This window comes from Acinonyx jubatus, chromosome E1 (genome assembly GCF_027475565.1).
Source record: "Acinonyx jubatus isolate Ajub_Pintada_27869175 chromosome E1, VMU_Ajub_asm_v1.0, whole genome shotgun sequence".
NCBI lineage: Eukaryota > Metazoa > Chordata > Mammalia > Carnivora > Felidae > Acinonyx > Acinonyx jubatus.
This window is the reverse complement of record NC_069397.1, coordinates 28,065,171-28,080,495: the sequence shown is the minus strand read 5'-3', so window position 1 is coordinate 28,080,495 and position 15,325 is coordinate 28,065,171. Positions and strand designations below refer to the sequence as shown.

Below are 15,325 nucleotides of genomic sequence, written 5' to 3'. Positions count from 1 at the left end.
TTCTTAGTTGCGGGCCACAGTGTGCTTTGGAGTTACCTGGTGATTTGGCCAGATCGCTTATGGTTGCTTCAGTTCTCTCACCTGTAAAGTGGGGATTAAAAACCACCACCTTGCCGCATAAGTAATGAGATAGGCAAAGGCACTTTATCTATTAATTCAGCAGATGTTTGGGGAGAATCTGCTTTGTGCCAGGCACATTGTTCTTCTTCCCATCTCTCTCTGGGCCTCATTTTGCATCTAGAGGACTGAATGCTCTTTGTTTTTTATAATTATTATTTTTAAATTTTTATTATTTTTTTGAGAGAGGGCGCAAGTGAGCGAGGGGCAGAGAGAGACAGGGAGAGAAAGAGAAAGCGCGCGAGAGTCCTATGAGGGGCAGAGAGAGAGAGAGAGAAAAAGAGGGAGGGAGGGAGACGGAGAGAAGCGGGGCTTCAGCTCACCCGACTCGAATCCACAAACTGTGAGATCATGACCTGAGCCGAAGTCGGATGCTGAAACGACTGAGCGACCCAGGCACCCTGAATGCTCTTTGATTCTGCCACTCTGGCCTTAGGCTTTGGGTCTCTATCTCCAGTTAAAACTCAATACAAACTTACCTATCATCAGCCAAGTGCCCCATGCCGTGAAAACTACAAACAAGTGGAAATCAACATTTACCAAGCACCTACTTCATACTTTTATCATCTCTGAGCATAAACAGAATGCCAAGTTTTTAAAAGAAGGGCTGTCAAGCAAACTCGCTCTGTACGCAGCACGTTTTGTGCACAGAAATGCAGTTGAACGGGCACGGAGAAGCAGCACCATCTTCTGGCTTACGTGGGTAATTCAGGGTCGGGGAGCTAATTCTCTCGGGTGCAAGAAACCTCTGAAGGGAGCTCAACAAGAGGCTGGGTGTGTGTGTGTGTGTGTGCGCGCGCGCGCCTTTGTGTTAGCACTCTGCTTTTCCACATTTGCAGCCCTCCACCATTAGAATTTTAGCCTGGCAATGGTTGAGGCATCCTGGCCGCTAGAATGAGAGGGTTGCTTTGAAGAAATCAAATCTAAACCATCCCCAGCCTCCCTCCTTGCAAATAGGGGAATCAGGCTTAGGTGAAGGGCTGGCTCAGTGTCGCCATGTCACCGTGCAAGGTAGTGCAGTGGCAAGACTGGAACCAACACTCCTGACTCTTTCTTCAGGGCTTTTCCCAGAACCCCAGCCAGAGACTACTTTCCTCCCGAAGGCTGTATTTTTGGCTTGTTTTTTTAAAGCCACAATCTCTTTGAAGTGGAAGTGGAACTTGAAAAAAATCATTTGGCTGTTGGTTGCACCAGGGAGCAAGGGTGGGGAGTTGAGGGAAATACCACTTACTGAACACACTATGTGTCAGGCACTTAATATGTACTGTCTTAAACTCCATCATCTGTACAATGGAGATGATAATTGCAGCTATTTGAGGGGGTCATTATAAATAAAGTAATATGAATATAATAATATATGTAAAATGCTAACATACGTAAAATTGCTGGAATATAGTAAGAGTAAGCGTTCCATCAGTTTTAGGTTTAGGTAGATTTTCTAGGATGCAGTGAAGTTACTTATAAACAGTTTGACTGGTTTAGACCTTGCTTTTATGAGGCAGGTCTGGAGGAGTGGTCCATCTAGGACTAAGTGTTTTCTGCTACAGAGGCACGAGCTTCTTGAATATTCTACTCAATGCCCTGTGAGTATGAGTTTTTGTAGTCTGGCTGGTGGCAGCAGACTTCATTTCTGGCCCTGTGAGAGTGCAAGGCACTGCTCTTTTCCTCCTTTCACAGGGTTATCTCCCTGGCCTCGGGTAATTTCCTCACATGCATGTGATGGTCAGTCCTCCGAGAGGGACCCTCTGCACATCTCCAGGGGTCTGTCTCCTCCACACTCTGTCCTGAGAGCTTTATCTAACTTGGTCTCTTTAGACACTCAGTTATGTCTCCTCAACTCAGGGCTTCCCCAGGCTTCATCTGCCTCCTCCCCCCCCACCCCCCACTATCTGCACTGCCATCTGGAAACTTTATAGGCAGTTAGCTGGGGGCAATCTTGGCTGTCACATCATTTATTTTGCTGTCTTTTGGGGATCACAGTCCTTCATTGCCCACCCAGTGTCCAGAGCCTTGCTTGGTTATCTTGGTTGCTTCAGGTAGGAAGATACATCTAACTCCTGTTACTTCATCTGTGGCAGAAGCATATATCTATCAGTTAGATCTTGCTGCGTAACAAACTACCCCAAATATGGTGGCTTAAAACAGCCATTTACTTCCTCATGTTTTGGCAGGTTGGTAATTGGGACCCAGGCAGTTCTGGTTGGGCTAACCCTGGGGTCTGCAGTCAGCTGCGGGTCAACTATGTGGCTTTCCATCCTGGACATTTGCTGGCTGTTGGCCAGGATGATGGGGACAGTTGGGCCATGTGTCTGTCATCATCAGGCAGGCTAACCTGGGCTTGTTCATACGGCAGCTGGGTTCCAAGAGAGCAATCCCCCGTGATGAGCAACATTCAGGTCTATTTTAGCATTACCTTTGCTACTGTCCCTTTGGCCAGAGCATGTCACAAACTCAGATTCAAGGAGGTGAGAAATACTTTCTTGGTGAGATGAGGTACAAGGTCACAGTGCAAGGGCATAAATATGGGAAGGCAAGAATGTGTAGCCATTTTTAGAGGTTCGTCTTCACAGCTATTATTATTTCATCCAAGCCAGGTGGTAGATCTTATTGTCATGTCACAGGCAAGAAAACTGGGGCTCAGAGAGGTTGAGAGACTTGCATAAGATCTCACAGCTAGCTAAAGGCAGAGTCAGGATTTAAATCAGCATCTGTCTGACTGAGCCTTTGCTCTAGTCACTGCCCTGTGTGCTTGGGGTGGTGTATGCTTGTGCATGCGTGTGTGTGCATGTGTGTGATTCTGATTAAGTATATCTGTATTCAACACCATTAAGTGTCCATGCCCACTTTGGTCCCTGTTGCCTCTGGGGCTGCCCATGCAGCTTCCTGACACTCTCTCCCATCCCCCACAAAAGAAAGGCCCTGGCCCAGGTCCCGTCCTCTTGGGCCCTGTGGGGGTGACAGATGCTCTGAAGGAGACATCTGTGTGTCAGTGTCTATGTGTAGGGGAGCTTGCAAGGGCTGATGACCTCTGTCCCCATCCAGCTTGTTTCTCAGTTTGTTGGCCAGTCCCTTCCTTTCTGTGCTGCTCCAAAAGCCTCCCTGCCTCCATGGTCTTCCGTGTCCCCATTCTTCATTCAGGTTGAAGACGGTGGGCCCTTGAAAGGCCCATGTTGATCACACCACTCTACTGTCTTTAGTCTTCACTGGCTTCTGATTGGTTTTGCTAGAAAAAAGCTAAATTCATTTTCCTGGCACTCAAGCCCCATATGATCTCATCCTAACCGACTTTCCCATCCTATGTCTTACCACACATGTTCAATTGCTCCATAAGTTAGCCAAGGACACCATGGCTTTGTCCCTTCTGGGCTTGGCCCCTGGATCATTCTTCTCCATCTGTACATAGCCAACTCCTACTCCCTTGTAGCACCTCCCTCCTTTGCTCTAATTTGTGTGTTGTGTCTGATAATTCCTTTCAGGCTGCACCTTCCTGAAGGGAAATACCTTGTCTCATCTGTGTTTGACCAATCACAGAGCCTGTTTCTTGAAATGCTCCAGAGAAAGATGATTCAAAATACACCAACTTACTCTCTACCCCTGGGAGGTCCTGCTGCCATGTTCTGTGTCCTTACAGTAAATTTTACTTTCTGCCCAAGAGAATTTGGATGAGTTGCCATTTATGGAGAATCTGGAGAATTCTGGAGAATCTTGGTTAAGGTAGGGAAAACGTATTTTAGCTTTCCTGGATAATATTTACTAGTAAATATTTACTAAATATTTACTATAATATTTACTAGAGTCTTGGAAACCTTAGGCGCAGAGATGATTTTTTAATGGTGAAAACCTTGTGGGGTAGAGGCAGTGAAGAATAGAAGGTACTATTTGGGGATTAGAAGGGTGTCCTCTGCTGCTTTTCAGATCCTGGTCTAATCTGCAGGGTGAAGTCTGGGAGCTCCTTTGGCATCCACAGCCATGTGTACTGTCCGTGGTCCTGAACTTCCATCACTGATCTTTAGGGTATGACTTTCTTCTAACCCAGGGAACACTAGTGACTCTCGTGGGACATCTCTCAGGGATCCTGAAATAGGTAAGGAATAAGAGTGGAGAAAAATAAGAGATGAGGGAGAGAGATTGAAAGTGTGTGTGTGTGTGTGTGTGTGTGTGTGAGAGAGAGAGAGAGAGAGAGAGAGAGAGAGAGAGAGAGAACACAAAGAGGCTGTTACAGGGGCACAGGCCAAAGGGTTCTTTGGTTTTGAAATATTTATTCCTACTATGAAAGAAATCACCTTCGACCTAGACTATGGCAAAAATACTGAAAAGCTGAAGAATATGGAGAAATTTGTACCCAAAGCTAAGCTAATGTGGATGAGTGTGAATAAGATTGGGAGAATAATATCAAGATGGTTCAAGTGAAATAATATCAGTTATTATACTAAGGAGCCCACAGTTTTTATTTCTTTATTATTAAATTAAAGCCATATGAAAAGTTTACATATTATGTAATATGCATATTTATAACTATCATGTGATATTATATGTCTTATGAACATCATATATAATGTATCATATATTTTATATAATATATTGTGCATAAAATATATTTGATATACACTTAGAATTATATAATATTACATGTAAGATCAATAATGTTCCCTATCATATATTTCCTACAAAATTGAGCCATATGGAACACCTTAAAGAAGAAAGCAACAAACTATCCAGTTGTATCACACAGAAATAACATATGTATTTCATCAAGTCTAGGTTTTGATTCTAAGACAAATCTTTTTTTATACTGATAAAAAATGCTTCCAATTAAACCATGACACAATGCTTTTTATCATAGTTTTTTTATTGAAAGAATTCCTTTAGACTTACTGAAACATACATTTTATAATATATTATTCTTATGCAAACATAAAAAGACAAATTGAAGTGAAATAAATTGGACAATATATTCCTAAACTATTTCACATTTAGAGTTTAACTCTTGAATCACTTCTTGACCCTAAGTCACTGTGTGTGTGTGTGTGTGTGTGTGTGTGTGTGTAAATACAATATAACACTTTGTGCTCCAAGAGTACAGGTAATGGAGCATTGCATTTCTTAAAAGAGTGCTCAGCTAACATCTCTGGACTTTTCCTTCAAAGAACTGATACCCAGGTATGAAATTCTGATGCTGGCATTTTCTTGATCTTACCAGAAGATGTCAGCAAAAACAACTACTTCACTACTGGCACCTGGCCAACAGCCTTTGTAGGATCTCACTAGATTTCACATTTGTTTACATGAGAAAAAAATAAATCTGTATTTTAGAATGGATGAAAACAAACTCTGACAGACATTATTTCAAATCTCTCTTCATGCTCACAAAGAAGGACGAATAAGTGAAAGAAAGTTTTCAATAAAGTTAGACTGAAATGGGGGAGCCTGGGTGGCTTAGTTGTTTGAGTGTTTGACTCTTGATTTCGGCTCAGGTCATGATCCCAGCGTTGTAGGATCAAGTCCCACGTTGGGTTCCATGCTGAGCATGGAGCTTACTTGAAACTCTCTCTCTCTCACTCTGCCCCTCTACCCACCCTCACTCTCCAAAATTAAAAACAAAATATTTAAGGAGTGCCTGGATGGCTCAGTCGGTTAAGCGTCTGACTCTTGGTTTAGACTCAGGTCATGATCTCGTGGTTCATGAGTTTGAGCTCTGTATCAGGCTCTGTACTGACAGTGTGGAGCCTGCTTGGGACTCTCTCTCTCTCTCTCTCTCTCCCTCTTCCTCTCTTCCCCTCCTATATTCTCTCTCTCAAAATAAATGAACTTTGAAAAAAATAAAATATTTTTTAAAAAGTTAGACCAAAATGATTCTGTAAAAGTTGATCCCCACTCTACATTTTATCAACACATATGCTTAATTGTAATTAAATCCAACAGAAGAGAAAGAAATTGAAGTAGTTCTGAAGGAAATGATGTACTTTAAATATTTTTCCACCACAGGAGATATTAATTACCAAAAAACCTCCCGAAGGTTAAGGCAAAATGATTATGAAAACCATAAAACCATAAAGAGGTTAGAGTCATTGATTTTTCAAACCTCACATTTCAATTTGAGACAGTATTGATTGATTTTTTCCTATATAAGTGCCATGGCTAGTGCAGTTACACTTCCTATCAACCTCCCAGTTTTGTTACTTCTGTTGCTTTTCCTTTCATCAGGGTTTATAGTATTCATATTCTGTTCTGTAATTATAATTTCCATATTATATAATTAATGTATCTAAAGCTGACTGCCTAGTCTTTTTACACTGACTTCCCCATTCTCAAGTTCTTTTGATTTTGTAATTCTTTCTTTTCCAAGTAATACATGCACATAGTTTAAAAAGTCAAGTTTTACCACTTGGCTCTATGTGCAAGATAGCATTTCTCTGCTCCATGTCCTTACACATCCAAATCTCCATGCTCTGAGGGAGTAATCCCCATCTCCTACAATATTCATATTTATGAAATTCAAAATAATTATGAATTGAATCAGTTGCTGGATTCACAATATTGCAAATGACTGGAGGCTCTCCGAAGTTCCTGTAGGAAAAAAAATCACAACTATTTATCTATGAGTTTTATATCTATTTAATAGACTTTGTAGCTTTGGGATATAGTCTGGTATAATAATATTTTAGGTAAACAATTGTCCAGTAACTATTAGGTGATTTTTAAAAAATAAAACTGAAATGTCTCCAAAAGGTACATAAGAAATTAGTACTCACACTACTAATGTCATTAGTTTTCTGGATCCATTCTTTAGCTTAAAAAAATTAATAATTAGGAAGATACATTTTAAATTATTCAAATTAAGTAAAAAATTATGAACTAAAATTTGTATTTATCAACCAAATATATTACACCTTGCAGTTTACAATGTTTCACTGTTTTATATTTTAATCACAAATAAAAACTCTGAGTCATTGCATGAAATGATAATTAAGGTAACCCAAATTCTGTTTCTTTGCTCTTACAATTACCATGATTGTTTAAGAGCAAGGATATGTGGTACCACAAGATTGGAGACATGAAGTGTACCTAAAATGAACTTGAACAATGATTCTTAACCATTAGAAATTTACTCTCAAAACAATTGCATATAACTGACCCCATGTGTGCTGGAGACCATCTGTACAACTGGAAACTCCTCAACCTAACTTTCATATAAGATAAAATGTTCACTAAAAGATAAATAATAAAAATGTGTTAATTTGAAGCCTACAAATGTGATTAAATCTCAACAGTAATTTAAAATTTTATTTATAAATTAGACACATAAAATATATTTTTTGTGTGGGGGGGAGGAGTGTTTTATCATTGACATTATCTAGAATTGCTAGTACACAGGGACAGTGAAAAACATACTGACTTTTAGTAAGTTATATTATTGTTTTTAAGTTACCTGCAGAGAATTATTGCTGCCCCTTATTGCTTGTGCTTGGGGCAGGTTGTTCTCATCATCCTGCTTTAGGTATGCTACTGGTTCAGTGCTTCTATTACCAACATAATGCAATTAATATTGATAGGCAAGGCATACACTGTACTGTAATTACATTTCAACTTTTTTATTTCCTGGAGATGATGATTGCCTCCTTTTTATTTACTTAGGTCTCTATACACTAATTCATTTTTAAAATTGTCACCAGAACTGAAAATCTTCTTTGAGCTTATGTCCAGACACATCAAATGAGCTATCTATTCCACTTTTTTCGTGATATCAGTCCTCCAGGACCTCTATGTACTCTTACTACACTTACTACAAACTTGACAGATCACTTCATAGACCTGTTGCATGTCTGTCTTCTTGGCACTTCTATTAAATATTACTCAGAAAGTTTAAATTATTTTTCTCTTGCATTGATCCTCATTGTTGTCTGGATACCATGTTTTCCTTTTTCTTGTTTAATCTTTTCATCATGATATTATGAAAGAACATCTTTCAGTAGCTTTTGGAGAAAGGGTATGTTGCGGTAAATTTTTAAAACGTGACACATTTGAAATGTCTTTATCCTCCCAGCTTTTTTATTTTTTAATTTTAGTTTTAAATTACATATAGGAAAGTTGACTTTTTGGGTATACAGTTCTATGAATTTTAACACATGCGTTGATTCATGTAACACCACAGGATATAGAACAGTTTCATCACCTCAAAAAAATTCCCTGATGTTACCCCTTATAGTTACACTCTCCCCCAGCCCCTAAGCCCTGACGACCACTGATGTGTTCTTTATCACTATAGTTTTGTCTTTTTCATAATATTATGTAAATAAAATCACATAGTATGTATTCTTTTGAGACTGGCTTCTTTTACTTAGCATAGTGCCTTTGAGAATCATCCAAGTAGCTGCATATATCAGTAGTTCATACTCACTGAGCAGTATTCTATTATATGGATGTACTGCATATTTTTATCTATTCACCCACTGAAGGACATTTGGGTTGTTTTCAGCTCTCTTTTACTCTAGAGTTGTTATAAATCTGTAAATTTATAGGTTTTTGTATGAACAGGTTTTTTTTTCTTTTTCTAGGGTCAATACTTAGGAGTGCAATTGCCAAGTTATATGGTAAGTGTATGCTTAATTTATAAGACTGCAAAACAGTTATTCAGAGTGGCAATGTCATTTTGTATTCCTGTCAGCAGTGTTTGAGCTTCACATTCTTGTCAACACTTGGTATTGTCAATATTCTTTTATTTTAGCCTTTCTAATAGGTGGATAGTAGTATCTCATTGTGGTTTATTTTGCATTTCCTTAATGGTTAACAATGCTGAGCATCTTTTCATGTGCTTACTGGCCATCTGTAAATCCTCTTGGTGAAATGTCTTTTGCTCATCTTAAATATGGATTGTTTTCTTACTGTTGAGTTTTGTAAGTTTGTTATATATACTATAAATCCTTTTTTTGGATATGTGATTTACAAGTATTATATCCCAGTGTGAGATAGTCTTTTCTGTTTCTTACCAGTGTCTTTCATAGGGCAAAATTTTAGTGTTGTTTGTTTGTTTGTTTATTTGTTTATTTTGAGAGAGACAGAGTGTGAGCGGCGTAAAGGTGCAGTATCTGGGAGAGAGAGAGAATCCTTAGCGGGGCTCAATCCCTCATATGACCCTGAGATCATGACCTGAACCAAAATCCAGAGTTGGACACTTAATTGATTGAGCCACCAAGGTGCCCCCAAATTTAAGTTTTGATAAAGTTCAACTTCCAATTTTTTTTTCTTATATAAATCATGGTTTTGTTATCATGTCTAAAAACTCTGTTTAATTCCAGGTCACAAAGATTTTCTTCTATGTTTCCTTTTAAAAGATTTATAATTTTATATTTATAATTATAAGTCATTTTGAATATGTTATGTATAAATTGTGACGTTTAGGGCTTAGTTCATCTACTTCTTTATGGATGTCCAATGGTTCCAACACCATTTGTTGGAAAGAATATCCTTTCCCACTGAATTGGCTTTGCATCTTTGTCAGGAATCAATTGACCATATTTATGTGGGTCTATTTCTAGGCTCTATTCTCTTTCATTAATCTATGTGTCTATTATTTTATCAATACACACAATCTTGATTACTTTGACTTTATAGTCTTAAAATCAGGTAGTGTGATCCCTCCAACCTATTCTTTTCAAAATTGTTTTGGCTATTCTAGATCTTTTGTCTTTCCATGTGCATTTTAGAATCATCTCACCAACATCTACTAAAAAATCTGCTGGGATTTTGATTGTGTTTCATTGAATCTATACATCAATTGGGAAATGATTAACAGCTAAACAATACTGAGTCTTTTGGTCTATGAAGACAGTATGTCTCTCCATTTTTTTTTTAAGGTCTTCTTTGATCAGCATTTTGCAGCTTTCACCATACAAATCCTGTACACATTTTGTTAGCTTTATACTAAATACTTCATTTTTGGAGCTATTTTAAATGTTTTTCTTTACATTTTGGTTTTAAATAGTTCATTGCTAATACACTGCCATCTCGCTAAACTCATTTATTAATTTTAGGAGTATTTTTGCAGATTCCTTGAGAATATCTATCTATACAGACAATCATGTTTTCTGAGAATAGGGATAATCTATTTGATTTTTTTATTTCTTTCTATTGCTTTTATTTGCTGGCACAGACTTCCAGTAGGATGTTGAATAGGAGTGATAAAAATGAGCATCCTTGCTCTTTTCAACTCTCACAGCTTCTTACACATAAATGCCTAGACAGGGATTATTAAACATTTGAAGCAAGAGGTCAATAGGAGTCTTTCTTAGTCAGTTTGGGCTGTTATAACAGAATATCATAGATTTTGTGGCTTATAAACAACAGAAATTTATTTCTCACAGTTCTGGATCCTGGCCAGTCTAAGATTAAGATGCCAGCAAATGTGGTGTCCAGTGAGGTTCACTTCCTGGTTCATAGATGACTGTCTTCTCACTGTGGCCTTACATGGTGGAAGGAGGGTGAGAGAGCTCCCTGGGGTCCCTTTTATAAGGGTATTAAGCCCATTGATGAGGGCTCTATTCTCATGGTCTAATTACCTCTTAAAGGCCCTACCTCCTAATACCAACATGTTGGGTCTAGGACTTCAACACATGAATTTGAGGGTAACTCAAACTTTGAGTCCATTGCAGAGTTCTTTCATTAGTTCTTGACACTTAATTGATGTTTTGGCTGAGATTGGAACTGTATATTGAAAATAATTCCTCTCTTCCCAAATGTTGAAGACATTCTTTGATTTTCCTCCAGCATCCAGTATGCTCTGAGGATTCTGAAGCTGTTCTGTTTGTTCTTTTGTGGTGGCCCATTTCTTATCTCTTATTCTTATCCTTTCAAAATCTCCTTTTTGTCTTTAGTGTTCTGAAATTTTACAAGGAAGTGTTTAGTATGAGTTTTATTTCTTCTACTGATATTTAATGGGCCTTTGCAATCTGGAAAAATTCCTGTATTATTTCTTCAATAGCTTTTTCCACCTCTGTGATTGCCATTCTTTGGGGAAATTCCTATTGAATTAATTTCTAAGCCTCTTATGTATTCTCTCCAGTTCTTTACCACTTCTTAGCTTTTTATTCTACATTCAAAGGTAATTTTAACTTTATCTTCTAACTCTTCTGTTGAAGATGTATATTTACATCTGTAAATATATTTGAACTTCTAGGAGCTATTTCTTGTTTTCTATTTTTTCCTATTCTTATTTTATAGATATATCTTCTTGCTTCTCTCTAAAGATACCAGTTATATGAAACAGATTTTTTTTTTTAAGTTTCTTATGGTCCCTGCATCATTTGTTCTCTTCTCATTTACTTCTTTTCTCATTTACTTATTTTCTCTTGGAGGCCTTCCTTAAATGCCTGTTGATCCTTGATTGTTTATGTCCGCTTAAGAGTAAGGCAGTGAGGGGTGCCTGAGTGGCTCAGTTGGTTGGGCATCCAACTTCAGCTCAGATCATGATCTCATGGTTCGTGAGTTCAAGCCCCACATCGGGCTCTGTGCTGATAGCCCATAGCATGAAATCTGCTTCAGATCTGTGTCTTCCTCTCTCTCTCTGCCCCTCCCCTACTCATGCTCTGTCTCCATCTCTCAAACATAAATAAACATTAAAAAAAAGAGTAAGACATTGAAATGTTGATTGAAACCTCTATGTATAGGTGGGGCTTTTATAGTGATAGACTTCTCTTTAGGTGAGCAAGTGGGAAATCAGCAATTCAGTAGAGGACCTCCAAGTGCCAGTACATTGAGGCTTATGTTTCTGGGGTTGTTGCTTCTCCAAAGAGAATCCTTGGTTCTTTACCTTTTAGTTAGATGCTAGAGTTTTGTACTGGGTTAAGGAGTGAGATGAAACTAAATTTTCTTTTAGTCAGAGAAGTAAACTCTCACCCACATCCTCTCGTTTACGTTATCAGCATTTGAGTTTGTGACCCATGGTATTCTGTACAAGGTAATCTTTGTACCATTCTCAAGATTCTCTTGTTTTTGGCCCACCACCTTCATTCTTGTTGCCTGGTACTTTACAACAACATGACAGATACTGAAAGTTGCCTATTCAGCAGCCATTCCAAATGTCTCTCCTGTCTCCTACCAAAGTAGCTGAAAAACAGGTATGTATGTTCCCAGACCACTTAGCGGCCAGTAGTAGTCATGTGATCAATCTAGTAATGACCAATAAGACATAGGGATGCTCACTGGGGAGTTTCGGGGAAAGATTTTTCCTCCACGATTTAAGGCAAGAGATGCAGGAGGAGAAAGAAACTTCCCCACACCTCTTTATTCACCTCCAGACTTTGAATGAGAGTGTGTGAGGATACACATGATGATTGAAGCCATGGAGTTCATCTTGGCTCATGAGGGAAAGGCCAGGAGCATCACAGGGTCACTGAAGTGGTGTCTTGATATTATTGGGCCATAGATCCCAGCTGGCTCACTGGCTTTACTGTCTGATTTTTCTGAATCACCTTTTTCTCCTCCTCCTTCTTTTCTTTTTCTTTCTTTTTTTAAAAAAAAATATATGTAATTTATTGTCAAATTGGTTTCCATACAACACCCAGTGCTCATCCCAATAGGTGCCCTTCTCAATGCCCATCACCCACTTTCCCCTCTCCCCCACCCTCCATCAACCCTCAGTTTATTCTTTGTATTTAAGAGTCCTTTATGGTTTGCCTCCTTCCCTCTCTGTAACTTTTTTGCCCCCTTCCCCTCCCCTCCTTGTCATCTATTAAGTTTCTCAGGATCCACATAAGAGTGAAACCATATGGTATCTGTCTTTCTCTACCTGACTTATTTCACTTAGCGTAATACTCTCCAGTTCCATCCATGTTGCTACAAATTGCCAGATTTCATTCTTTCTCATTGTCAAGTAGTATTCCATTGCATATATAAACCACATCTTCTTTATTCTTTCGTCAGTTGATGGACATTTAGGTCCTTACCATAATTTGGCTGTTGTTGAAAGTGCTGCTATAAACATTGGGGTACAAGTGCCCCTATGCATCAGCACTCCTGTATCCTTTGGGTAAATTCCTAGCAGTGTTATTGCTGGGTCATAGGGTAGATCTACTTTTAATTTTTTGAGGAACCTCCACACTGTTTTCCAGAGCGGCTGCACCAGTTTGCATTCCCACCAACAGTGCAAGAGGGTTCCGTTTCTCCACATCCTCTCCAGCATCTATAGTCTCCTGATTTGTTCATTTTAGCCACTCTGATCAGCGTGAGGTGGTATCTCAGTGTGGTTTTGATTTTTCTTTCCCTGATGAGGAGCGATATTGAGCATCTTTTCATGTGCCTGTTGGCCATTTGGATGTCTTCTGTAGAAAAGTGTCTATTCATGTCTTCTGCCCATTTCTTCACTGGATTATTTGTTTTTCGGGTGTGGAGTTTGGTGAGTTCTTTATAGATTTTGGATACTAGCCCTTTGTCCGATATGTCATTTGCAAATATCTTTTCCCATTCCGTCAGTTACCTTTTAGTTTTGTTGACTGTTTCCTTTGCAGTGCAGAAGCTTTTTACCTTGATGAGGTCCCAATAGTTCATTTTTGCTTTTAATTCCCTTGCCTTTGGAGATGCGTTGAGTAAGAAATTGCTGCTGCTGCTGAGGTTAGAGAGGTTTTTTTCCCTGCTTTCTCCTCTAGAGTTTTGATAGTTTCCTGTCTCACATTCAGGTCCTTCATCTATTTTGAGTTTATTTCTGTGAATGGTGTAAGAAAGTGGTCTAGTTTCATTCTTCGGCATGTTGCTGTCCAGTTCTCCTAGCACCATTGTTAAAGAGACTGTCTTTTTTCCATTGGATATTCTTTCCTGCTTTGTCAAAGATTAGTTGGCCATACATTTGTGGGTCCAATTCTGGAGTCTCTATTCTGTTCCATTGGTCTATGTGTCTGTTTTTGTGCCAATACCATGCTGTCCTGATGATTACAGCTTTGTAGTAGAGGCTAAAGTCTGGGATTGCAATGCCTCCCGCTTTGGTTTTCTTCTTCAATATTACTTTGGCTATTCGGGGTCTTTTGTGGTTCCATACAAACTTTAGGATTGCTTGTTCTAGCTTTGAGAATAATGCTGGTGCAATTTTGATTGGGATTGCATTAAATGTGTAGATTGCTTTGGGTAGTATTGACATTTTAACAATATTTATTCTTCCAATCCATGAGTATGGAATGTTTTTCCATTTCTTTGTATCTTCCTCAATTTTCTTCATAAGCTTTCTATAGTTTTCAGCATACAGATCTTTTACATCTTTGGTTAGGTTTATTCCTAGGTATTTTATGATGCTTGGTGCAATTTTGAATGGGATAACTTTCTTTATTTGTCTTTCTGTTGCTTCATTATTGGTGTATAAAAATGCAACTGATTTCTGTACATTGATTTTGTATCCTGTGACTTTGATGAATTCATGTATCAGTTCTAGCAGACTTTTGGTGGAGTCTATCAGGTTTTCCATGTAGAGTATCATGTCATCTGCAAAAAGTGAAAGCTTGACTTCATCTTTGCCAATTTTGATGCCTTTTATTTCATTTTGTTGTCCGATTGCTGATGCTAGAACTTCCAACACTATGTTAAACAACAGCAGTGAGAGTGGACATCCCTGTCGTGTTCCTGATCTCAGGGGGAAATCTATCAGTTTTTCCCCACTGAGGATGATATTAGCTGTGGGCTTTTCATAAATGGCTTTTATGATGTTTATGTTCCTTCTATCCCGACTCTTTCGAGTGTTTTTATTATGAAAGGATGCTGAATTTTGTCAAATGCTTTTTCTGCATTGATTGTCAGGATCATATGCTTCTTATCTTTTCTTTTATTAATGTGATGTATCACATTGATTGATTTGCAAATATTGGAACAACCCTGCAGCCCAGGAATGAATCCCACTTGATCATGGTGAATAATTCTTTTTATATGCTGTTGCATCCATATTCATCCATATTCATCAGGGATATTGGCCTGTAGTTCTCTCTCTCTCTCTCTCTCTCTCTCTCTCTCTCTTTTTTTTTTTTTTTTTGGCTGGGTCTCTGTCTGGTTTGGGAATCAAAGTAATGCTGGCTTCATAGAATGAGTCCAAAAGTTTTCCTTCCCTTTCTATTTTTTGGAATAGCTTGAGAAGGATAGATATTATCTCTGCTTTAAATGTCTTGTAGAATTCCCCAGGGAAGCCATCTGGTCCTGGACTCTTATTTGTTGGGAGATTTTTGATAACTGATTAAAT

General features: G+C 38.5%; 1 protein-coding gene across 1 annotated transcript in view; it reads left to right on the top strand.

Annotated features, from left to right (window-relative positions):
- Nucleotides 1–565: 565 nt before the first annotated feature.
- LOC106989983 (olfactory receptor 4D2-like) overlaps nt 566–15,325 on the top strand; it is a 61,375-nt gene continuing 46,615 nt past the window's right edge. Inside the window, exons 1-2 of the mRNA XM_053212702.1 lie at nt 566–4,201; nt 8,673–8,708. The gene's annotated coding sequence lies outside the window, so the exon portion shown is untranslated. The remainder of the gene's footprint in view (nt 4,202–8,672; nt 8,709–15,325) is intronic.